Below are 26,542 nucleotides of genomic sequence, written 5' to 3'. Positions count from 1 at the left end.
CATAGGTCTATTATTGCATTTAGGATGCTTTCATGGGTCTTGAGTTCTAATTTTCTAAGGACCCACATTTCTAAGATCACCACACGATCTGCACCATCCAAGCTCCTGTGACAAGACTCCATGACAGGTACTTCCAGGATCAGACATGTCAATAAGCTGTGGTTGGCTGAGGTTCCACCCTGAGGTTCCACACACTGTCAATCTCTGACTCAAGGCTCTAGGCGGTGCTGGGAGGCAAGTGACCCAGTGTCCTAATGTCCAAGGAGTGTGGTGGGTAGGGCTCAGCTTCTGTGTTGGCTCAGACGCTCACAGCACCATCCATCAGTGGGTGACATCAGAGTCCCCTTCCTTGGCCACCCTCCCTTCCCACTTGAGGAGAACGAGGAGGAAATGGCAGGTGCTGAGGAGGTCCTCCGCAAGTGAGGGTTTCAGGGAAGGCTGAACGGGCCAACGGGATGGTACGGGCAGGACTACTTTGGGGCGAAGGCATCTCTGCTTTAAAATTGGAAAAAGTTTCCCTCAAAATGTCCAGACCCCATTCCACTAAGAAGTTAGACACCCTCGCCAGGCCACATCATCAGACAGACAAAACAATCCAAAACGAGGTGCTGAGTTTGGGCAGGCTGGGGTGGTGGTCACAGGGACACTTCATTTTGATACCTTGGGACAGGAAGAGCCCTTTGTCGAATGTCCCTCAGAGTGTCCCCAAGCAGAACTTGGGCTGGGCTGAGAGATAACTGGGGAGTGTCAGAATCAACCAGTGTCCGATGGCTGTGACAGAGGACACAGATGTCACTCCACCAGCTGGTTGCACCACCACATCCCAGGGAAAAACTACGGTCTCCTCTTTCCCCTTCTAAGGAGGGAAGTACCAGAAAGGGAGAGAGACTTGAACTAGACTTCATAGCCAGTAGGGTCAGAGCCAGGACTTGAACCCAAGCCTCCATCCCCTGGTCCAGGGCTATTGCCTCAAGGTTTTCAGCCCAGGGCCCTCCCGACACAGGGTCTTATGGCAAATGGGCACTCTAAGAATATCTATGGCCCACACTTGTAACAGGCCATGTGGCTTCTTCCCACTCTGGGCCTTACAGTGAGACGGGGTCCCCTCCAGCTGACATTCTGAATCTGCAACCTCACGACACAGATGGGATGTGGTTCTTGGTGTTTGCTCCAAGTCCCTCCAAAAAGGTCACCTGTGACCTCCCCAGCCAATCCCTCCTTCAGACCCCAGCACATCCTAGCTGCTCTTGGACACTGCCTGACCCCACCCGTCTGTCACCAAGGGAGGCCCAAGCCCTCGCTTGGGCATGTGGGACTCCCTGTCGCCACAGGGAAGATGAGCGCCTCAGAGGGACTGACCACAAAGGGGTCTTCCTGTCCCAGTGATTTGTGGATACAGGCAGGAGGTATTGAACCAGTGACAGGAGGGGGCTGTGGGGAGGTGAGGGCAGGATGGGACCAGTGGGAGTTCCTGGCTGGCGCCTGCTAAGGAACCAAACATGATGCAAGTTGCTGTTTGGAGCAGGCGACACACCAGGAAAATGGCCCAGCTCTGGCCCATCTCCTGGGCTCGGGCCAGTCCCACCCTGGATCTTGGTCAGTGGTTTTGTAATCCCTGGGACTGGATTATAGGTCCCAGGGAAACAACTAGAAGGAAACTCATGGTATTCTCTAAGCAGAAGCCTCCAGAGGGCAGGAGGCAAGGCCGGGAAACCCTTCAGGGCCTCCAGCCTGGCTCCCAGCTGAGTTCCCCTCCACAGAGGGAACTCGGCCTCCTCTGACCGGCAGACCTTCCTGCCTGCTCCAACCAGGCCATGTGGAGCTGAGGGATCCATGGTTTGCCTCACTTGGGCAGGCCTCAGGGCTCACATGTGCCCTCACTACAGGCTGTGTTCTCCCTGCCATCAGCCCCTGACGGAAGGAGGCACTCTTCTTCTCCAACGCAGCTGAGAAGGTTCCAGATCTCATTCTAGCCCCAATATGCTGCATGACACTAGGCAGGCCTCTCTGGGCTTTCAGCCCCCACTAACTGCAGCCAGGGCGGAGGAGGCCAGGCTAAAGGGCCCTGAGAACCCGAGAATCCACAGGGTGCAGACACGCCTCCAACCCAGGGAATGACAGAGTAATGCCCCCACCTATCTGGGGAAGGGCAGTTGGTCCCTCCTCCCCACCCAGAGGTCAGGGCACTCAGGCCCCTGCTGTGAGCAGTAATGTCAATGCCGCACCCTCTCCAACCATTAGGCAGCGGCTGCTCACGCTGAGGCAGCCCTGGCTGCGAGGAAAATGCAAATGCATTCAGCAATTAGGCTGCTAGGAAAGGAGAGGAGAGGAGCCCCATCGGCCGTCCCAGTGACAAATGGGCAGCGACACCCTGTTATTGGGAAATCCATCTCCTGGTGTCGGGCCTGTGCCTCTCTAGGGTGTCCCTCCGTGCTGGGCCTGGGCTTCTCGCCAGCAAGTGTGGGGCAAGTCGTGCCTAGGAGACTGGTGAGAGCTCTCAGCCACCCCCGGTTCCGCAGCAGCCGTGCAGGGAACCTCTGCTCACCTGTGTGTCCGGTGGGAGGCCTGCCAGTTAGGGGTGGCTCTGACGTTGCCAAGGACTATGCCGGGGAGGCTTCTGGTTCATTAGGACAGAATTTAAGAATATTCAGCTGAGAATGGGGTTAGCATTGGGCTACTTCCTGCCCTGGACCCGGGGATTCTGGCTGTGCTCCGTGGCCTTTGTCTAAGTCCCCTGCCTTCTTCTGTGCCTTGATCTCTTCCTCCATGGCAAGATAGATCGGACAAGCTCAGCTCCAAGTTCCTCCAGGACCAGGACAAGGCCAACAGTGGGAGGTGACTGGGGCTTGTTCCCCAGGTCCTCACCATCCAGCCCTGTGGCTCCAAGTGAGGGGCTATAAATCCATGGCCAGCAGCCACTGTCCTCCCAAAGCCATTTCCATAATCAGAGAGCCATCTTTCCTTGTCCTGCTCGCTCCCATCTCCCCTATAATACGTCCAAGGGCCTTTGCAGGGAACTCAGGATCTCTTCAACTGCCCTGATCCCTGGCCACCTGCCTCCCATAAGCACTCAGTGGTGAGGGACAGCCATGGGCCTTCCTGCAGCTCCACCAGGGAGAGGGCCCTTCTCGCCCCTGCTACCCCTCAAGGTCAGCTGAAGCATCGGCTTGAAGGTATCAATTCCCCCACCCTCAGCAAAGCAGAAATGAAAGGTCCCCACCCCGGCCCTTGGGGGCACAGAGCACCAGGGGTGGAACATTAGCGAGCTGGGAAGGTGCTTGTTGTGCCACCACATTTCTGGCAGGGCAGCCCCAGGCAGTGTTGTGGGAAGCCCTGTGGGCTGCACCACCCTGGCTGTCGGTGCTGAGATGGAGATCTGCAGGCTTGCTGAACAGCCTGGTGTCCCTGTGATGGTTCAGGGACAACCTGGAGTCCTCCACCAGACCAGAGCAGGCTCCGCAAGTCATCCCAGCAGCTCAGCAAGCCAGTGACACGGCTGGGGCTGGGCTCAGGGAGAGGAAAACCCGGGCTGGTCTGAAGATAGACAGCTGGACCCTTGGTTGTGAGAAAGCCTTTCATGGGGCTTCTCTGGGGAGTGCCACAAAGCCAAGCCTGGGTTGGGGAAATCTTGGGCACTACTCCAGGCTGTCTTTGACCTCTAGGATGAACTTGGACAAGTCCCTTACTCTCCTGTACCTCAGTCTCCTCCTCTAGTCACTGAAGGAGGAAAGAGGCAGGCTTTCCACACACACCATTTGAAGGCCTGCCTCAGGCGCCTCACAGGTGAAAGCAAAAGGGACTGACACTGGGGGGCACTCCAGGTGTGGGGCTGAGAGGGTGGACCATCGTGGTTAGCGCCTGCTCCCAGAGGGTCGGCAGGCATGTGGCTGGTGAGGAGGACAGCAGAGCATGGGGCTCAGGGTAGGTGCCCAATGGGGAGAGTGAAGGCATGGGCACAAGAGGTACATCAGCTCAGCAATGGGGATCACGAGGCGGGGGGTTAGGAACCAAGGAGACCATGAGACTGGGCAACCAGCTGAGCTCAAAGAAAAACATGAGAGGCGAACCTCCTTCACAGGATTTATAGAAAGCTGAGGAAACAAGGACCTGGTATAACAGCCATAACCCAGAGCAAGATAAGATGATCTTGATTAGAATAGAAGGTGGTGAAGTCACTGTGTGGTCAAGCACACTCGCCTCCACTCTGTCCCTTAGTGCCCAGCTGTGAGAGGAGGATGTGGTCTCTAAGACATCACTCAGTGCTCCCTTTTCTGCCTAGTGAGGGCCAAGGTGGGGGGGTCACTGCCCAGAAGGAGCCTTAGGTAGACCCCCAAAGGAAGCAATAATTTTTGGTTGGCATCAGTGTGGGTGGGGAAGCCCATTCTGAGAAAGCATGTTTGATCCAGAAGGAAATAGTGACCATTCTCCAAAACCCTTTATCCTCCCCGGGTATGGGTTCCAGTGGAGAAGTGGGAGCATGTGGTCCACAACCTCCCAGGAGCAGATTCCTCCACGATACCGTCCCCAGGCAGAAGCTCTCACGGAGGGAGGCCCCTGCACCAGTACGTCCAGTCTGAGGGCAGCCTGAAGCCAACAGCAAGGGACCTGGAGCTGAGATCCTGGGAACAATCTGTATTATAGGTGAGTTAACCTATCAGGGCCTCAGTTTCCTCACATACAAAACAGGACTAGCCATCTCAGGTGGTGAAAAGCGAAGGAGATTGTAGGTGGAAAAATCATATGGAGAACCCCACAACCCCACAGCCCCGCGGCAGCAGGTGGGTCCTGGACAGTGATGTTATTTACTGTTGGTTTCCTATCACCAGCTCTCCCAGAAGCTCTCCCACTGGGACTCCAGGGAACAGCTGGGGACAGAGGAGCAAAGAGCTTGGCTCAGGTCCTGTAATGTGCTAGGGAGGGGCCAGTACCCATGGGACACTATGGGGAGGCTCAGGAGGAGCCAGAGGGGGCTGGAGGCAGAACACACCTGGAACTTAGGCCTTGGAGGCCACCTGGTCCAACCCTCAAATTTCATAAATGAGGAAAATGCAGCCTGAAGTCACACTCCCAAGGTCACCTCAGCCAAGCAACACTCCTTCCCAAGACCCAGTCCAGGATCAGAACTTCAGCCCAAGAGACTCAGAATCACAAAACAGCCCTAGAATCACAGAACAGAATCTCCATCTTGGGGAAGAACTTAGAATCTTTAAATCACAATCTAAAAGTCATCAGACCTATTCAGCCAAAATATTAGGCCCACAGAGTCACAGAATCTTTACAATTTTGATATGGCAGAGAATCTCAGACTCAGGAATAGAACAGAATCCTAGAAGCTTCCAGTCACAGGATCTAATCCAGGTGCCAGAAGCAGCGATGGCTGCCCCTTCCCCCATCCACCAGTGCAGGAATCCTGTTCCCACCACAGACATATGGCCATTCCGCCCTCTTGAATACTCTAAGCGACAGGGGCCTCACTTAGCTATGCCGGCTGGAGGCTGGACACGTTCCCTCCTCCTGAACAGGGAGGGAAATAAGTTCTCAACAGGAGATCCCCACTTTGTACAAATGGATTTTTCACCCCTCCTTGTTCTTTGGCTCTGGTCAGAAAGATTCCCAGGGAAGTGGAAAGAAGCCAAGAGCTGCCACGAAATGACTTTAACCAGCAGACAGGCTGGTAATAGGTTTCGGTGGGAAAAAGGAAGGAGAGGGGCGATTAATTCCAACTTGCGATGCGATAAAGGAAATTAAGGCATAATACTGAGGAGGCGGCAGTTCCATCAACCTGCACAGAATTCCAATTACCTCAGGCTTCTCAAAATTGCTAGAAATAAAGAGAAAACCCCAAAAGAGAGTGACTGTGGCCCAGGGCTCATCTGGATTAGGCTGTTTGTTTGCCCTGGCACCCTAATGATGGGAATGAGGGAAATTCCCCGTTTCCTGGGAGACAGCCATGCAGAGTGGGAGGAAAGGCAGCCCACGTGCAGCCGCTGGGCCACTTGGCAAGTGGTCAGGGCGAAGGGTCCCAGGCTGCTTCAGGGAGAGCTTGGGACGGAGGCTGCGAAGCCTCCTCTCACCCTCTCTAGGGTTCACCTTTAGTCTCATGTTCTGGGAGGGGCCCTGGGAGGTCTGAGCTTCTGCCAGCTCCTGTCCTAGCTGGAAAGTCTCAGGTCTCTGTTGCTGGAAGGCAAAGAATTAAGCAGGAGCCTCCTGAGTGCCAGGCACCCTGCTAGGTGCTGCAGTTAGGGAAGACCTTCAGGGCATGCCCTGCCTGGGGGCACTGGTTCGGGGAGGGCTGGGGCTCAGGCTCTGGCTGAGACCACCACCCATGGGGCACGACATCCTCTCTTTTATTAACTGCACGGGCAGTTAATAGCTACAGGTCACAGCACAGTGCTCCAACCCAGCTGGGTAAGAGGAGGCAGACATGGTTGCAGGAGGTGAGCCGAGGTAAGGAGTGCCAGGGAGACTCACTCCCCACAGGCATCCTGACCCGCACCTCAGCCACTCCTACCATTTCTCAGAGCTCCTTAGGCAGGGGGTGCCCAACAGCGTGGGGTCCCCAGTCAGCACGGTTCCCCCAGTACGACAGGTTCTACTATAGCTTGGATGGAAGGGAAGCCACTTCTGAAACAGCCTGCCCTACTAACACTGCCCACCGCCCCAGGACTTCTCCACTCACCTGGGTCTTGTCTTCTAGTGAACATTTCCTTTGGAGATTTGGGAGGTTCTAGTCTACTGCCTGCTGTGGCTTTCTTCCTGCCAACAGCAGGTTAAGGGCTCAAATTTTGACTTTGTCCCATTACAGCAATGTGACCTCAGGCAGGTTACTTGGTTTCTCTAAGCCTGTGTTCTCCTCATCCAAAAATGTGATGGTAAATCTTTACTTGCAGGGTAGTTGGTTGTGAGATCTCTTATCAGTATCTCTCACAGGTCCTAGCATTTAGAAAAGGATGACAGTGCCCCCGAGTTTCTCAGTTGCCGTGGTAGCACCCCAACCCCAGGCTGTGTGTACAGTGGGCCCTGGAGCAGTTTTGGCTACAGTTTTTAAAGGGGTCCTGGTCGATGCTGCCCTGTACCACCTGGCTCTTCTGTGACTTATTTTCTCTGTGTATAAACTAGAAAGGAGAGGAAGGCTGAAGTGAGTGGAATTACCACCAGGCAGGCAGCCAGGCTCCCAGGGAAGGCGTTTTCAGAAGCAGTTCCCCAGCTAATCACACAACGATCATCACCCCAAGGGCATGGTGCCACGGGCCGGCCCAGAGGCACAGTCAGCAGTGGAAGTCCAGCCGCCTACCTCCCCTGCTGCCTCTATTCCTGTCCCACACAGGTGAGAACAGGTCCTCTAGGAGGCCTCTCCCTGATCCATGTGTAGGGAGGGTCCAAGTCCAGGGAGAGTGACATGGGGAGGGGAGGGGAACTGGAAGGTGCCCAGCCACCTGTTTCTGTGTGAAGGTCAAGTATGCCCGGACTGAGCCTATGTGAGGCCTAGGTTGCTGGAAGGCCAGGGTATTCAACCAGCACACCCTTCTCATTCTCTGGGAGTGAAAGTGAAGGACCCCTTCCTACAATCTACTGGGAACCCAAGAAGACCTCTTCCAACCCACTGACTCATCTATCTTTCCCTACAAGACCAGCAGCTTACAGGAGGCAGGCCAGGATCTGCACAGGCAGGCACCAAGGAGATACTTCAGAGCACGAAGAGGATGAATGAATGAGCGAAATCTTCAGGATTGGGTCTTTTCATCTATGCAGAATTTACAGCCAAAGATACAAACCAGATTTACCACCCAGTATTCTGTGTACATGGTGCAAACAATAGTCATTAAACCACTGCTTTAAAATCCTTCATTCGTCACCTGTAACTTTAGTTCACTTCAAATTCTCTCCAGCTGGATGGCACCCCATGTCCCTCCCCACAAATAGACGAGCCACCTCTTGTACCCCCTTTCTCCCTTTCTAAAGACAGGGGTATGGTACTAAGGAGAGCAGTGTCCTCGGTTCTGGTCCCAGCTCTACGCCTGAGCTGCTTGCCACCTCATGCTCCCTGGGACTCAGTGTCACTACATACTATGAGAACCTGTTCCTGTTCTACTTCATCTCCATGAACCACATGTGGGGAGCTGAAGCTGGAGGATAGTGCTAGCAACCAGGCAGACGGTTCTGGGGAATGGTACAGTTCCAGTCTACATGCTGCACAAGGCAACAGCCTCTGTCCTAGGCCTCCCATCCTGGCCTGCTCCCAGGAGATCCTCGGGACATGTGGACTTGGGTCTTGATCCTGGTCCCAGTCATAGTATGATGGCTGCCTCTGGGCCGGGTCCTCATCTGTCTACCTCACCTCACCCAAGGTTTACAAAGCCCTTTGCATATGCCTCTTCATTTAGCCCCTGTAAACCCTGTGATGTTCAGAGAAGGACAGGATGGGCCTAGTCACAAAGAAAGTCAGAAGACCATCATGCCCAGTGTCTTCCAGCAGCCTGGCTGCTTCCTTCATGAAATGGGAAGAACACAGGATCTGCAGTGGGAATTCTAAACTTGCCCAAGACAGCCTGAGAAACAGGAGTGGTATCCTTTCAGGAACCTCTCTGAGCCACCATGAAAATCTAACAGCACAAAAGATGCCAAAGGCACAAAGTGCTGGCCAGGGCAACAGCCCACTGTGGCAGAAAAGGCACCACACTGGGCTTCAGTCCTGGCCCTCCACACGCTGGCTCTGTGCTTGGGCAGGCCTGGGTTTCCCCATCTGTCAAACAAGGGACAAAGACTCCTGCCCTGCACTCACCCCCAAGAGGCCAGCTGTACACTTGCCAAACACACCCTGTCCCCACCTGCTGCCCAGCCCATCTGTGACCACCACCTCAGACAGGAGGGCTCAAGAGGCCTCCCCCACTTTTTTTTTTTGGTACTAGGGATGAATCCAGAGGTGCTCAACTACTGAGCCACATTCCCGCTCTTTTTATTTATTTCATTTTAAATTTTGAGATAGGGTCTCGCTAAGTTGCTTAGGGCCTCTATAAGTTGTTGAGGCTGGCTTTGAACTTGTGCTCCTCCTGCCTCAGCTTCTCAAGACACTGGGATTATAGGCGTGCACCACCATGCCTGGCACAAGAGGGCCTTTTTGCACACAGAGCAGTCACACTCATGTCATCCAAAAGCCAGGCCTGGGCACAGGCCACAGACACAGAAGTGTGCTCAGACAGTCGTGCAGAACCTCAGGCACATGTGCACAGAGGCACATGCCACTTCCTTGCACACTCAGATGAGCAAACCACACGGAACATGTTCAGACATGTTGTGCACATGTGAAGCAGCAGGCCACATACCCACACATGCACAGGTGGCTTCATATGATGCTCACATACTGCAGACAAATATGCACACATTTTTTTCCTGCCTCTCCTGTGATAGCCAGATGGTGGGATTCTCCCACAGGGCTACCATTTAATGCTCTAATTAATTAAAAAAAAATTCTAGATACCTCAAACCTGGGTTTATTCCAAATGTCCCAGGCCTGGCCCAGTCTGCAGCCAAGGAAGGCAGTAGGACCAAGGGAGAGGGAGCTGCGATGTGCACAGAAGAGACCCCACCTCTGACCTGGAGGGTCAGACTCTGGTTCTAAGGGAGTCCCATGACCCAGGAAGGGAGAAGATGCCCTTCCTGTGATTTTCTGGTCAGGCATTGCAGGGTGGAGGTGTTTGCCAACACCCAAGTGGGCTTGGAGCTGCACCACCAGATCCCCACCCTCCTTCACTGAGCCCTACTGTGTGCAGACTGCACTTCACAGCCATGGGAAGAAACTGAAGGGGACAGTGTGTGCACAAAGCACAGAGCCAGCAGGCAGCTGTGGGATGGGGCTGAGGCAGAGCTGAGGGCAGTGTGGAGAGCAGGGCCTGCCTGGCTCCCTCCTCGGCCTTCCCGCCTTCTTGCCCCCAGCAAGGCTGCCGGCTCCCGGAGGACCTGCCTTCCTCCTTGCCCAGGTCCTGCCCGCCAGGCTTTTCCCCTGCCTTTCCCAGCGTGGTTATTGCTGCTGTGTTTGGGAAAATAGAGCAATAAATTTACCACCTCACTTATGAGTAATTTGCTGTCAGGGGCTCTGCGTTAGCAGAGCTGAATTAACAAGGCTTAATTAACATTAATGTTGTGACAGATCTCAACTGGAGTAGGGAAATCCCCCATCCTCAAGTCCAGGCCTTGGCCTGTGCTTCCCTGTTCATGTGGGAGGTGAGAGGTTCAGGGAGGGCCACCTGAGAGACGAGGGGCTGTGTCCTTCCCAGGATCTGGAGGCATTCAGGAGATCAGCCCAGGAAGCCAGGTGCCCCTGCGCATCAGTTCCAAAGGGGCTCTCACACCAAGTCCTTCATCTCTTGCCTGGGGCAGTGGCTGACATGTGGGCCAGGCTCTGAATCCTGCTGCCACCTCCCACATGCTATGTGACCCAGGGTGAGTCGCCACACTTCTCTATTCCTCACCACCTCTGTCAGCAAAGAGACAGAAGGAAATCCCCTCACAAGGCAGTGAAAGACCATGGTCATGCGTGGAAAGGTTCTCGAGGATCCTCATTCCATGCCCCAGAAGGCATCGGAGCAAGTGATACTGAGTGACTAGCGTGTGCTGTGTTCATCACCTCAGTGCCCCCAGCCAAGTGCTCTGAGGTGGGAGGACCATAACCCTGCTGTGCAGCTGAGGAAACCAAGGTACAGAGAGGGGAGGTGATTTGCTCAACTCACCTGTGTGACCTTGAGTGAGCAGGTCACACCCTGGGTGGCCTCAACACACTGTGGGCAGGGGTGAAAGGACTATAGCCACCCACTAAACTCCTGGGCAAGAGCTTCCCTGAAGGAGCCAAAGTGAGGGGAAAAGTCAGACCGTGGGACCATCTTGGGGTGGCAGCAATGTTTGTGGAAAGAACCTGTGGGTGACATAGGAAGGGGAGAAGTGTACCCTTGGACAGCGAGCAGGCACCCCACTGGAGAGGCCCAGGGGATGATAGCTGCCTCCTGAGTGGCCAGTCAATGTCAGGCTCTGGAGAAGAGATAAATGCAGTGGGAAGAGCATCCTCACTCTTGGGCTGGATACCACCTCCTGCTGCCTCCCGCCCCCACCTTCCCCAGGCCCAGCTTGGCACGGGGCAGACACACTGTAATTTATCATTAATGATTGCCATTGACATTAATGGGAGCACGTCTCTGACCAGAACCATCTTCAGCAACCACAGGCAGGAGACTCAACCACCACCAACCTAGCCCAGTCCCTCACTAGAAGATGGGAGTCCCCACCATTCAGAATCCCAGTTGTCACCCTGCACATATCTCAGGTCACTGTAGAGGCCGGTGACCTGTCCTGTTAGTTTAAGGACCTTGGGCTCCACCCTAAAGGATACCTACACCAAAGCCTCCAGGGACAGGAGGGATTCTGGGCTCCCAGTCTCACTGAGGGACTGCCCAGCTTCAGGTATGGTGTCAAGGACCTGCTTGACAACAGCTAGGGAGGGAGGTGACAGGTAGCAGATAAGTCCACCTATAGAAAAGTCCTTGGGGGCCCCTTATCAAGCCAGGGCATCCTAATAAACCCCAAGTACCCCCAATCCCTGCCACAATCCCCTGCTCCAGGAGGCCTTCTGGGCCCACCCCCCTCTTCCTCATTCAGACATTTATCAGTCATGTGACCCCAGGGAGAAGTCACTTGTTACCTTCTACCTCACTTTTCTGTCAAGTGGACTGATACGAAGACCCAGTGAATCCTGCCTAGCCGAGGGAGGACTCAGTACAGCACAGCCATGATTACCAACAACCAGAGATTAGCACAGTGGAGACTCAGCCCTGCCAGGGGCCACTGAGTTGCTGGGCAGGCTCAGGGGTGTCTGGTTGCTCTAGGGCTGTTCTGAGGCAGCAGGATAAGCGAGAGATTCCGCCCGGTGAACCCTGTGACGGGTCTGAAATACAGAAGGCCTCTAAGGACAGACAGAAAGAACTTTCTGGAAATCTTAGAGTTGCCTCATAAAAGAGTGAGGGCTCTGTCTCAGGAGGTATGCAAACATCCATCCACTCATTCATTGAACAAGCATCCACTGGGCCCCTCCTCTGTGCTGGGCCCTGGAGGATGGAGAGAGAGAAACCTAGACTCTAAAGGAACAAGAGATGCTGAAGATGCCAATCGAGCCCAAGTCGGGCCTGTCCCACCAAACTGGGCAAATGTGTGAGTCCAGGGAAATGCAAGGGGCTTTTTGCCATGAAAGCGGGTATGGGCAACACCTGGAACAGCTCAGGGAGGGGCTGAGCTGATCCCTGCTCTGAGCCCCGGATGTCCTCTGTGATCCCAAGGGCCTCCCTGTCCTCCAGGCTCTCCCTACTCTGGTCCACCTTGACCACAGCTCAGCATCAACTCCCAAACCCTCTGCTGATACCCAGTGAAGGGTGGGCAAGAGGTGTCCTTAGTGGGAGGGCACTGCAGGCAGCAGGGTGTGGAGGTCAGAGGGAGGGGTGGTTTCTCTGCCTGACAGGGACAGGACAAGTCCAATCCCAGGCAGGTGTCAGGCTCAGCTCTCGCCCACTTTCCTGCCCCACAGCATCCACACACACACTCTCAGCAGTTCCCGGGGAGCAGGCTCCAAGGAGGCCCAGCAGCCAGACCACCAGCTGCTTTCCCCTCCCCATGCAAACCCTGGCCACAAAGCACCCTCCCCCAGCTCTGCCCGCCTGCGGTGACAGCCTCTTGGCACCAGCTCTCCCCTTTCCTCCATCTGTCAGGAATTGGTGCAGACAGACTGTGAGAACCACAAGAGGAAGTAGCAACACTGCTTGGACCCTCCCTCCCCCACCCCCCAGCCTCACCTCCCCAGCGTTCCCCCCACCCCCACCCCACCCCCGTCTCTCTCCTCCCTCTCCTGTGTCTCTCCCTCCCCGTCCATCTGTCTCCATGTTTCCTACTGATGAAGACATCTAGAGAGGGCAGGCAGAGGGGAAGGGGACCAGCTAGCCAGCAACCCCCACGTACAACCACCATGACCGGAATTGGTCCACCCACTGTCTTCCCTTCTCCCTTGCCATCAAGGAGTCGGAGCCAGTGGGATCGAGAGCTCAGTGTCTCCATCTGTACAATGGGTGCAGTAATTCCTGTTGGTCCCACTTCCCAAGAGCTACCACACATGAAAGGGCTCTGTCCACCGTATAGGCAAATATCCAGTGTCTCCAACTTCTTCCCATTGCACAAGGGAATGAGGATGTCAGTGCCGCCCTCCTCTTGTGAGTAGTGAGGCCAGAATGGGACTGGGGCATACAGGAAAATGCCCCGCAGAGCCCTCGTGGCAGCAGGAACACAGGAGGCCTGTCGAGGTTATGATTCTCCCCATATTTATGGAAGGTGAGCAGGTAGGGATGGGAAAACCAAGGCCCCAAGAGGGCAGTCCCATGGCTGAGCTAGGGGTGGCTGGGCCTCCTGCCATTCGCACCCACCCAGGATGTTCTAGTTCTCTCTTGAATTCTCCCAAAAGGTAGGGAAGAAACCAACGTTTTAAAAGTGACCTGGCAGCTGGTGATGGAATCCACATGTAGTGAGGAAGCCCTGCTTCAGACTTGGGGGTGCAGTGGCCAGGGCTCGCAGGGTACAGGGAGACTGGCCCAGTGTCCCAGGGGACACGGGATTTTTACTTCTCAAACCAGGACAGTTCTGAGCAGACCAGGATGAGCTAGCCACTCGATGCATGGGTCACCCTTGGCAATGCCAACCAGAACAAATGTAGGGATGGGTGTTTTCATAGAAAGAAAGAAAATCCCTGCTTACCCCTAGCCTGTGAAAATGGCCCAGGGATCCAGAGGCCCAGTCCTGGGACCCTGCAGGGCCAGTGTGACCCCAACCACAGCACAGATGAGCCCAAGGGAACAGGGAAGGGTCTTGGGTCCTCTATCCCATCACAGTGGAGGAAGCAGAGGCTCAGAGGCCACACATTGAGTTAGGGGTCAGAGCTCCCAGGACAGAGTCTGCTATGCCATCTGTAGCTTCCGCTTAGCTGCTGACAGGACACGAGGCACAAAACCAGCCCTCTGAGTGCTGGAGTGAGAGGCTCCAGTCTGCGTGGTGCTTCCTGGGAACTCACAGAAGCACAGTGCCAGGTACAGGCCACCAGGGAGCTGAAACCCTGAAAGGGGTGCAGGGAATGAAGCCCAGAGACACCCTCCACCCCAGCCGCCCTCTGCCCTCCTCCACAGGCGTCCCCTGCTCCTGCGCCCCTGAGGCTTGTGGTCTGCATCCTGAACCACACAGCCTTTTAATCAGGCCATCACAGTGTACAGTGACAGGGACAGACATGCAGGGAAATGGGATGGAGAAGCCAGAGGAGAATCTGACATGCAGAGCAGAGGGAAAGGAAGACTCCTGGAAATGGTGGCTCTAGAGGTGAGCTGGGGTCAGACAAGCAGAGCGGGGCCTTCCAGGCCAAGGGACTGCATGGGAGAGAGCATGAAACTTCTCACACAGGACACTGCTGAAGCAGAGTCCTGGGGATGTGGTGGGGAGCGGGGCAGCAGATGGAGAGACCTGGGCTGCAGAGGCAGCGGGTGTATGTTAGGCCATGAAGGGCTCTGATGTGTTAATTGAGGATCCTTGACCCTGCAGGATGCTGAAGACAACTCTGCCTGTTTAGAACTCGCTGTAGAGTGGACAGACTACAGGCGGAAGACAGAGATCAGGGAGGCGCTGCAGCAGGGCCAGGAAGTGAGAGGCAGCGGGTATGCGGAAGGAGCCTGGACTGGCAGGTAGGCAGGGGAGAGACTCTAAGGACCATGACAGGTGAGGGAACGAGAAAGAGAGGGTTGTGGCGACTCCCAGGTTCCTGACCAAAGTCAGGCAATGACTGTGCTCAGACAGGTCCAAGGGGCAGAAGCCACTAGTCATAGCTGCCTACTGTGCTGTGCCACATGTCACTGAAGATCTGGGCACTGCTGTCTGCACACGGGAGGCCACCTTACCTCCAGGCACAGCACATCTGCCCCTCACCCTCTTCTCAAAGTCCTGGGGGCAAGTCCTGGTTATGGAAGACAGCCAACATACATGGTGCCTGGGAATGTGCACCCCTGGGGCTCCATACGGGTTGGGGGGGTGCCAGAGAAGTAGTGGCCCCAGTAAGGACGGGCCCTATCGAAGCCCACAGCACACCTTAGTTGCCACAGGCTGTGACAGGAACATAGAAAGGGAGTGACCCTGGGTAGGCTTGGGATGAGAATGGGGGGGTGGTCCCTGAAAGCAGAGGCCTCAACAACAGAGCTGGGGTGTGAGAAAGCAAGAGAAATGTAGGCGGTGGGTCAGAATTGACAGAACTGATCACTAAAAGGCCCAGGCACTGAAGCCTGGACACAGGTCAGCGTGAGCTCCCGCCGGCAGATGCACAGCACTGCCTTGGGAGGGGCCAGGAAGCTGCTTTGCCAAGCAGGATGCTGCCCCAGCCCACGAGCTAGGTCACTCTCTCATTCACTGAACACATGTTTCCTGGGACCTGCTTTGTGCCAGGCCAGGGACAGGGACACCAGAGGCAGGTGGACCAGAACCAGAAGCTTCCTCTGTCTTCCCCACCCACTGAGGGGTGAGGCTGGAGTGAAGCTGGGGACAGAGGATGGAGGGAAATCAGCCTTTCAGCGCTGACTGCCATGTTCCACATCACAGCTCTGTTCGTTTTCTCATACTTTTCACCTTGTATGTGGGGGGTGGGGGATGCAGGGAGCTGAACCCAGGCCTTGTACATGTTAAGCAAGTATTCTACCACTGATCCACGCATGAGCCCAGCTCCATGTCACAGGTCTGTGTCCTATCCTCTAAAGGACAGAAGCCCTTACCTTCCTGGGCATATCTGGCAAGCAGGGTCAGACACAACGCAACCTCCTCCTGCACCCACCCCTCCAAGATGTCCCCAAGGCTCTGGGCTCATTTCCTAATTCGGTCCCTGGAAGGACTCTCCCTAATTAAAGTGGGCCAGTCAGTAAGTTCTTGTCTGGGGCCACAGGAGAGAAGGGGAGATGAAGGGAACTTTCTGGGGGCTCCCAGGTTCCTCCCACCCCATTCAGCCATGCAGCAGCCAGGCACAGGATAGGGTCCCTGAAGGACAGAGGGGAGATGTAGGTTTAGAGGAGGTCAATACAAGGCTATGGTACTGAGTTGAGCACCGTCATGCCAGGCACTGTTCTTCGAACTTCTACTATCCCTCTCCCAATCACCTTGGGGTGACTGCTCCTTTTCCAGGTGAGGAAGGGCCTCAGATGGGGAAAGTAATTTGCCAGGGTCCCACAGCTAGGAAGTGGTGAGGTGTGGGCTTGACCTCTCACAGACGAAGTGGGGATCCTTGAGGTTTTTCACATCTGTCTCCCAGCTGGCCATACACCAAGCAGAGGTTTGGAGTCAGGTCTCAGAGGAGCTGAGATTGAATTTAAAATGCTGCCTAAAGTGGCTCAAACTACTGATCTAATCCTCTCTCCTAGTACAGATGGGGACAACCAGTCCCAGGGAAGGGGTCTTACCCAGGTCACACAGCAAATTGGGGCCAAGGTGAGGCTTCCTAGTTTCTAGGGGAGGGGTTGAGAACTGGGGGGCAACTGGCAATGTGGTTCAGTTCTCCAGCAGCGACAAGAGCTTAGGCCTCTGTTCCAGAGCAGGGACCTCAGCATCAACTCAGCAAGGGGAGAGAAGCCAAAGGCCTGACAGAGGAAGGGCACAACACCTGGGGAGAGGAGGGGGGAAAAAAGAACAAGGGGCTCGAACCACACAGGCTGGTGGACCAAACTGCCCTGGTTTGGTCCAATTCATGACATAGGATTGACCAAAGGGCAATGGCTGACTGGGTGGAACCCACACACTATGGGAGAATGAGATTTCTGCTACCTTCAATTACTTCAGAAATTACTTCTTCCCCACCTTGTACAGAGCAGGAGTCTGGGGTTTGGCTCCAGGGACTTGCCCTGGATCTCCTAATCAGGAAGCAGAAGGGCTATAGCTGGAACCCAGTCTGGGTGACCCTGGGGAGGCCATACCGGCCCCTGCATCTCTTGGCACCTACCCTGGAGAAGCAGGAAGTAGTGACAGGCAGAGGTGGGAGGAAAGGGAAAGAGACAAAAGACTGTCATATAAAGGCAGCCAATATAAAGTCTGCTCTGGCTGGATCATAGGTACCAAAACATTGGCCCATTCAGAGTTCTGCAAAAATAAACAAGCCATCAAAAAAAAAAAATAAAAAAATAAAAAAAAAAGGAGGAGATGTAGGCTTGCTAATAAACAGTTGGTTCTTGTGTGTATAGCTGAGGCCAAATCCCCTATGTGAGAGGTTAAGGCAGGGGCTCCAGGGGCACTGTTCGGTTGGATTTCAGCCTCTGCCTCTAGTTCTATCCCTGGGTCTCCTGGGCCTCAGAGAACAGGGGCAGCTCCTTGGAGGTCCCATACCTGAGGTCTGTCATGGCAGACTCCAGCTACCATGAATGAATGCCCTGACTCTAAGGAAAACAAAAGCATCTGAGAATTCGGGCTGAGAGGGGCCAGGAGATGACCCACTGCCAGTGAGAGGCTTCAAGAAGGACTAGCACTTGCCAAATGGCCACTGGCAAGGTGAGGTCAGAGGTGGACCTGTGGCCCAGCCTATGGCTGTTTGCAACAACCTCAGCCCTTGGGGTGGGGGCCAGACAGCACGTTGCAGGCTGTGGCCTGAGGAGGAGAGGCGGTCATGGCAGGGGGGCAGGCTGGGAACAGAGATTGTTGGCTCCTTTCCAGATACAAATAATTCCCTGCACAACAGCCTGGTGGGGGGCTTTGGCTTGGTTTGGGCCACCTTGGCGGGTGTGGGAGGAAAAGCGTCACTCAGCCCCATGGCTTCGTGTGTCCAGAATGGTCACTTCCCTCCTGACACACCCCCTCCTCTCAAGCATACACCCAAGCACATGCACGTGTGCCAATGCCCATGGTGAGGAAGGGGCTCTGAGGGTGCCGGGGCAGCAGATGGCAGCTCGGGGTCCAGGAAGCGGGGGAGGAGGCAGGAGGGGAGTGCTGGCTTGAATGTCCCTGGATTGGGGCCATCAGGAAAGCCCACCCTGGCCTCCAGTTATTCAGTCGAGCAGCTTAACCTGGGCCTGATGGGGCCTCCCTGCCTCTCATCAGCTGCCACTTCTCTGATGTCAGTCTGGACCCACTGGGGAACAAGGGCCTCTGCTGGAGAACTAACCATGCCAGGCCTGCGGGCTAACAGCTCCCGGGGGTCCCCACTGCAGGCAGGAGCAGGATGATTCCTGTAGCCCCTCCCAGCCAGAAATGCTGCTGCTCTCCAGGCAGCCAAGCCCTCCCCACTGGCCAGCTGACCTACATCTCTCCTGCTGCTATTTCAGCAGCTGCCCTGTTATTGTGTCCTTGGAGGAGGTGGAGGAAAGCTGCTGATGGTCCTTCTGCTCAGCTGCTCCCTGTGCAGGAATCGTGGGCTCAGGAAGGAAATGGGGATGCTCATTTCCAGGGCCAGGCTCTGGGCCCCATCAGCCTGCACCTCCACCTTGTGAGCTCATGATCCTCATTTCAGAAAGGCTTTGGGGCTACTGGACCTCACTCTGCTTTGCCCCCTGCCTGCACTGCATCCAACTCATCATGAGCACAAGAAGGGAAAGTGGTGCAAGGAACTTGGGCCTTGGAGTTGAGTTCTAGAAGAGAATCCTAAAAAGCCCAGCTGCCCTGTCTACCCACTGTGCCAGCTACACTTGCCCCAACCCTCCCCAGGCAATAAGGGACACAGAGGTACAACCTCCCCCCAGGAAGGACTGGCCAGCTTCAGGCAGGAGTCTGTTCAGAGTGCAGGAGGTGGTAAGGTGGAGCAAGGACCAAGGAGTGAAGGGGAAATGAAGTTCAGACAGGGATGTCGCCTGCCCAGGGTCACACAGCAAGTCAGGGGAAGAGACAGAAGAATCACTACAATGCTGTGGAGGAGGAGATGGACTCTACCAATATGTGGACAAGAATGATGGTATGGTTTTGCTGTTTTGTTTGATGGGGAGAGAAGTCCTTGGGGCCTGAACACAGTTGCCCTTTCTCCTTGCTTTGCTTTGTGTCGCCTAGATATGGCTACTCTGTCTGTCCCCTGGGGCTGGGACAAGGTGCTCTGTGCTCAGGGAAGGGGAAGGTCCTTTATGCTGGCTGCCTCACTGGAAGGGAGGATCGTGGGGGCATGAAGGGGGTGTTGATGAGAAAAGGGGGAAAAGTCTCTCCAGAGAGCCTGGTGGCAGTGATAAAAATGCACACACTCAGCAATTCCCTCCCTAAGAATTTATCTTAAGGAAAGAATCAGACAAATGCGCAAAGATGTAGCCCAAGGATGTCCATCCCGCATTGTGTAGAACCAGGGTAAGAAATGGAAACGATAAACGTCTATCAACAGAAGAACATGTCATCAAACCAGGGGCAACTCACACAATGGAAAGCCATCTAGCCCCTCAAAACAATGGCATGGATCCACCGTTATTGACATGGAAAGCCAAGCATGATATGAGAAAACTGGCATAACATGACCTTATTAAAAAAAAAAAAATGGGTTTGCACACACCAGCTTGCTCACACACAGAGAGCAGCATCTGGAAGGACACAGTGCTCCCACAGTGATATCACCAAGGGGGACTGCCGCGACCTTCCTTTTTGCTTTTCCTTATTATCTGCTTTTTATTATATGTGTGAAATTATTTTCTCATCATCAGAAAAAATTACTTCCATGGAAAAAAATAAATAGAATCAAATGAGGTGAGTTTCAGCTCCAGCATTACCAATAACTGGGTAAGTCTCGAGACCTCCCAGAGCCTCCTCTTCCTCATTAGGAAAATGGGGATGATAATTGACCTCTGTACCACCTGCCTACCAGGCAGGTCCCCCTGAGGCACAACTGGGAAAGGCCACACTGCATCAGGACAGGTCAAGGGCTGGAAATTGAAACAGTCTCCAGAGTGGTGGGAATGAGGTCTCCGTGGCACTGGCAAGGTCAGCGACCAGGGCAGTACAGTGGTCACATGACCACTCCCATGAACTCTCAGACTGGAAGTCCCCTTGAGCTTCTCTGAGGTCTTGAGCCGTCTGTCCTACCATGTTTCATGTTCCATGTTCCAGATGTGCAGAGCAGTGAGGGTCATGGGAACTGTGTGGATGTGGGTACCCCACAGCCTCAGGCTCACTGGGCAATTCCCAGTCATCAGAGGACACTCAAGGGGCTAAAACTGCCTAAGCCTAGATCTTCCAGCTTGTGAGCATCTGGGCTGGGTCCCATCAGAGACTTGGGGTCAGAGCAGGAATAGTGTTGAGAAGCTCACGGTCAGGACTGAACAGGCTTCCGCAAAGGCCTACAGCACCTCCTGAGCCACTCCAGCTGGGGGTCACTAACACATGGCTACATGTGAGAACAGCCAGGGTCACAGCGTTGGTCATTAAAACAGCCACTGCCCAAGGGACCCAGTTGATGCTCAAGGGCACTTTAGGAGCTGGGGCCAGTTGGGAGGAAGCTGGCACACCCCCTGGAGGGCTGGCATGAGAGACACCTGCTGAGGCTGGGAAGGAGCCACATGGCTGCTGTTGTGAATACATGTCTCTTCCTTTTGCTTGTGTCAGACTCTGCAGTCAGACAGGTGTGGCCCAATCCTGTCATTGACCAGTCAGGCTGCCTGGAGCAAGTGACTTTAGCTCTCAGTTTTTTCCTCTCCAAAATAAAGCCATGTCACCTCAAGGCCTGGCTGCATGAGAAATGCCCCAGCAGCAAGCACACTCATAAACTCTTATAAGACAATTATTTTACATGACTTCCCAGCCATCCAGGGGTGGGCAGGCCCTAGGGCCCAGCCAGGGGCAGCGCTGCAGCTGAAGATCCCTGGTTGGAGCCTGAAGCTCTTCCTTGCTACCAGAGGCCTGTGTCAGCCCCTCAGTCTGAGAACACCTTGTTCCCTGATTCAGCAGGGAACAGAGAGGGTGGGGTGGCAGGTGGGTATTGCAGCAGCGAGGCAAGAGCACATGCTGTTCTGCCTCCACTCCCACTCAGGAATTGAGGGTACTCTAGTTCTGAGGATGGGTCCCTTGATACCTGGGGCTGAACTGTGGCCACAGGGGTCTCGGTTTCACCTTCTGCAGCCTGGGACTAGACTGTCTACAGAGTAAGCTCTGAGAAGGCTGGGTGCAGGAGGTACAGTGGGACCATCGATGGTAAGGGGGATGACAGTAGGCTGATGCTCCTTGGGGTCACCCACGTCAGTGACACATCATCAGGTCCTCAGTTTCCCTTTCTGAATATAGAATGGCTAAGAGAAGCCTTTGGAAATTGTGGAGGGCCATACCCATGGGAGGCTGGGAAATGGGGTCTTATGTTGGGGCTTTGGAGAGGTCTCCAAGAAGAGGGTCCCTTCCCAGTCCCACTCCCCAGGCCAGAAACCAGTAGTCCAGGGAGGTGCTGCTGGGTACCAAGGCCACTCTCCTACTTCCTCCATGCTCTCCAAGTACCAGGCTCCGGCCCTGACAGACAGTCAGATCCAGCACCAGTGGCCAAGTCACTTCTCTCTGAGCCTCCACTTCAAAGTATTTAAAATGGAAATAAGAAAATGTCCCTGGTGTGGTGGTAAGTACCAAAGCTAAAGGAAGCAAACTTCCCAGCATGGTCCCAGGTGGGCAACAAGCAGACAATGTATCTGTTATCAGGAATCCCCTCATGGGAATGCTTTATTTTGGAGTCTCTAGTGCTCAACATAAGGCTGGCAGAGTAAAGAAGGATCTGAGCCCAAGGGGAGAATAAGGACATGCTGCAGGATATTGGGGACTAGAAAGGTACCCTGTTAGAGGTAGTACCTGGGCCATGACTTCAGAGACTGGGTGTCTGAACATGTGAGTATTTTTAGGGCAGGTTTTACCAGGGTTATTTAGTGCTAAGGCCCCAGGGCCCGGCTCTAGAGCCCCCAGGACATAACCAGCACCCTTTCCCAGGTCCCGACTGCCTTCCTGGAATAGCATGGGCCTGAGGGTACAACTGCTCACCCTGGGGCCAGAAGAACATCCACCTGGTTATACCCCTCAAGGGGGCACTTGCTCCATCAGCCCTCTGCCCTCTCACTTCTTCCCTGGGGGTCCCTCTCTGGCTTCACCTACTCCCCGCATTTCCCCGAGGAGAGAAAGCTGTCAAGTCAACTGCCTGTGGACAACTGGAGAAGAAGCGAGTCAGCCCTGGGCCAAGTGCAACCAGGAGTCCCAGCTAAGAAACTGAGAAGCTGACGGAGGGGTCTCTGGCCTGTGAGGGCCCCTGGGAAGGCCCAGGAGAGAGTCTTCAGCAAACACTTCCAAGGTCTACTAGGAACAGCCCCAGGCACAGGCCTGGGCCTAGAAGCAAGGAAAGCTTGGGGCCTGCTGGCAAAGCCACAGGGGTGGCAGGCACAGCCAGAAGGAAAGGTACAGGAAGCCAAATAGGATCTGCCCTCCCTAGAGCCCCAGGCTACTTATTCACTGAGACCAACCAGGCCTGTTGGACTCATTTCTTTCCAAGTCCCTGCCCAGGCTGCTTTTTGCCACCTTCAGGTCATGTTGGGATTGAGGGGCCCTGTGGCCTCTTCCAGAGTGGGGAAGCAACCCACTGCAGGAGCCTTCAGAAACATCTGGCAAAGCAGATGGGGCTGGGGAGCAAAGGCCCCTGAGAGGCCTGTGGAGATGGAGACCCTCCACAGAAGGTACCCAGAGCCCTCGGTGAAACTCCCCTCACCAAGACTCACCCCATTGCCATTCACCAAACACCTATTGGTCATCAAGCACACTGTCTCACTGAATGTCTGGGAAAAAGAACAATTATCATCCCCAAGGCCATTCAGTCAAGAGGTGATTGCTGGGGTGTAAAATGCGGAGTATCTGATCCAGGGCACACTGAGCAGGGATTTCAACATGGACCCTGAAGTCTCTTATCCTGGGAAGAGACTGGGTGGCAAGGAAGGTTCCCTGGAGGAGGTGACACTGGCACTAAGTCTTTGAAGGTGACAAGAAGAACATAACCAGTAAGGGAGCAGAAAGAGTGTTCCAGGCAGACAGAGTAGCATGTGCACACCCAATGTGGTGACACCTGCCTGCAATGCCAACAACTAACTGGGAGACAGGGGGATCCTAAGTTTGAGGCCAGTCTCAGCAACTTAGCAAGACCCTGTCTCAAAATAAAAAATAAAACAGGTGCAGTGGCTCAGCAATTTAGCGAGGCCCTAAGTAACTTAGTGAGACCCTGTCTTAAAATAAAATAAATAAATAAATTAAAAAAAGGGCTGGGGATGTAGCTCACTTGGTTCAATCCTCAGTTAAAAACCAAAAACAAAACCAAAAAACAACACAGCATAGGCAAAGTCCTGGAGGTGAGAAGCAGAAGGAAGATGAGAGTAACAGAGCTACAGTCTGGTGGCCAGGCTATTGAAAGAGGCAGGAAGGGGCTGGAGGCGAGTAGACACAGGGGTGGGGGCAGCGGCACCCAAGCTGACTCCATTCTTGGGGTACTTGGGAGCCCCAGGAGGACTCTGAATGATAAGAGTTACCTGGTCAGATGAAGAAACCAAGGTTCAGAAAAAAGCAGTAGCATCCCAAAAGGGAGATGAAGTTGGGCCTGGTGTCTATGTTGCCCTCTGAAGGCCAGAGGTGGGCTCCAGCACTGGCCAGGAACTGTGGCTGGCCTGTAACTATTCACAATTCAGCAGGCCATGGGATTCCTGCAGCCCAGCTTTCCCAGCTAATGCACCCTCCACTGTAGGAGACCTGGCTGCAGCCACTCTGTATTAAACGCAGGATGGAGTCAGGCACCTTGTCACACAACTGTAATCCCAACGGCTTGGGAGGCTGAGACAGGAGGACTGTGAGTTCAAAGTCAGCCTCAGCAAAAGCGAGGCACTATGCAACTCAGTGAGACCCTGTCTCTAAATAAAAATACAAAAGGGCTGGGGAGGTGGCATTCGACAAATGCTCCCGAGTTCAATCCCCGGTACCTTCTCCCCTCCCCACCCAAAAAATAACCAAAAAACACAGGATGGAGAAGCGAGAGAGCTGAAAGACACCTGAACAAGGCAGAGGTATATGAGTATGAAATTGGTGCACCTGTCCACCAGTCTATCCACAAAGAAAGCACCAATTCTTCCCACAGCTGGGGGCTGAGGGGAATGGAGCCTTACAATGTAATCTCAAGATGAGGAACCAAGGCCTATGGGAGATTTACCCAAGGTCACCAGCTAGTAGCACAGGTCCCAAAGTTGTGTGCCTGCATTCACATCCCAGAAATTTCACTTAAAAATCATATACCATTGACCCGTCATTTAATCCCTTCTGTGCCTTTATAAACTGGGAATAATTCAGGTACTTCAGAGGGCTGCCCCTTTCACAGAACAGAGGAACATGAGGAGATGCACATGAGATCCCCGACCATGCCTGGCCCACAGCAAGTGCTTGGTAAGTGTTAATGGGCCTTGTTGTGGTTGTCACTGTGGGAGTAAAGGCCTGGCCAGGGACCAGAACTCCCACTTCAACCCCAGACACCAGGAGCAACAGGAAGCTGAGACCTAGGGCCAGTTGGCCTACGTGACCCACACCCACAGCCAGGAATCCCATCCGACTTCCCCTGGCTGGTCACCCCTGAGTTTCCTTGGGCCTGGCCCTGCAGTTTCCGGCCTCGTTCTTCACTTTGAAGTTCTCTGAGCTGGAAACTAAAGCCCCATGAGCTTTTCCCTTCCCTATTCCACCAGTTCTATCTGTCTCCAAAGGGCCAAACCCACTCCTTGTGGATCAGGCTCAGACTTGGAAGGTCTCAGTGTGAGTTCAAGCTCCAACCCGAAGGAGCTGGATGACTGTGGGGGAGTCACATTATCTCTGTGCGCCTCAGTGTCCTCCCTAACATGGGTTCTGTGCCACTTATTTTAAAACAGTAAGCCCTCAGAGATGGTGTTAGCTATCATCTTTCACGCTTTCTCTTTTAGGAAGCCTTTCTTGGCCTCCTTAACACAAAACCTCCCTCCCACCAGCCTCCATCAGTCTCCTGGTATTCAGGGGCTGCATTTTGCCTTACAAGGACATTATTTACAAATTCCAACCCCCATTCTGCAGCCCAGAGAGGTAAAGAGGCAGGGCAGCTGGGGCCCCCTTGCAGGGCAGTGTCAAGGGAAGTGGCCAGGTGCGAGGAGGAAGCTGCTCAGGGAGGTGCCAACAGAGAGAACAGTTTGATTCAGCCTGGGCAGGTGGCTGAGAACAGTGGAAGCCCTCATATGGGGCAGAAAGGGTTTCTAAAGATCTTAGAGGTGGGAACACTTTTCCATTCCTTTCTCTTGCCAGCCTTGTGAGAAGACTTTCTTGTATAAAACTCAGCATGGAAGAACAGCTACCCTGTTTAGCAGATGAGGAAACAAACAGCAGAGTCAAGCAGTGTGGAACTGATCCTTAGTGCTACCAGCAAAGCCACCTCCCTCTCCACCCCTCGACCTGTGACCCTACCCCAACCATCTCAGAACCAAAGCAGGAGCCCAGAATGGTCACCAGAGCTCTCCTAGCCTCACCTGGGGTCACCCAGCCACATGCTACTTCTCTTCTCCATCTCGCCCAAAGCCTCACAAAAGCCCAACATTTACAGTACAGCTTTCCAGTTCCTAGATCCTTCCACACCACACTCCCCTCTACAGCAGGCAGACAGTACTCCTTAGCAAGGAAACTGACAGAGATTCTGATCAAGTTCTGCCATTCCGAACTGTATGGCCTTGGGCAAACCATTCAACCTCTTTGAGTCAGTATTCTTATCTATGAAGCAGTAGGATAAAAAAAACTTTTGGTCTTCCCAGCCACCTTCACAAGACTGTCATTCTAAAGAGTCAAGAAGGTACAGTATAACTAGCACGGAAGTGCAGTTTCTGTTTCCCTGCCTCTCCACAGTTCTCCCCCTCTAAGGGAATCAGAAAAACAACTTCCACATATGAGACTCACTCTAATATTTTACCAGACCAGGGTCATTTTCACAACTTCAATTGCACTGGGGAATGTCAAGTCACCATTAGGCTAAGTAGTCTGGAGGCAGATGCTTCAATTCAAGGTCCTACTTAGCAATTCAGTAGCTCTAGAACAAGTAACTTAACCCCTCAGTGACTCAGGTGTTTGCTCTGTACAACATAACTATTGTGATTAAAGGAGTTTATATAAGATAAGCACTTACCACCAGTCTCCTTATTTTCAATGACATTTCTAGAATTAGTCCTCAAAACAGTCCCATGAGGTTGCCAGGGCAGGAATTACTAGCCCAAGTGGTCAGGTGAGGAAACTGAGGCAGACAAAAATGATGTGCACAAGTCACAAAGCCCACTCTGTTAGGTCTGAGAGTGAACTGTCAAGGCTGACTGGCAGTCAAAAAATCTCAAGGACCCAACAGACAGTTTACCTGTCCAAGTGTCCCCCTCTCGGCACACTGTGCAGAGCTGAGGGTCTGCCTACCTGCTGCCTCCTCCCTCAGAGCCTGTGTTCCCAGGTTGGCATGTTCTCAAGAGTACCCGGCACCTGGCTCACAGAACGCCTCAGTAAGGATAAAGGA

General features: G+C 54.0%; 1 protein-coding gene across 15 annotated transcripts in view; it reads right to left on the bottom strand.

The window, feature by feature from the left end:
* Positions 1–26,542, bottom strand: part of Lrp8 (LDL receptor related protein 8) — a 75,634-nt gene that overhangs the window by 47,104 nt on the left and 1,988 nt on the right. The gene's annotated exons all lie outside the window — the stretch shown is intronic.

This window comes from Sciurus carolinensis, chromosome 1 (genome assembly GCF_902686445.1).
Source record: "Sciurus carolinensis chromosome 1, mSciCar1.2, whole genome shotgun sequence".
In the NCBI taxonomy this organism is placed as follows: Eukaryota; Metazoa; Chordata; class Mammalia; order Rodentia; family Sciuridae; genus Sciurus; species Sciurus carolinensis.
This window is presented reverse-complemented; position numbering and strand designations above follow the sequence as displayed.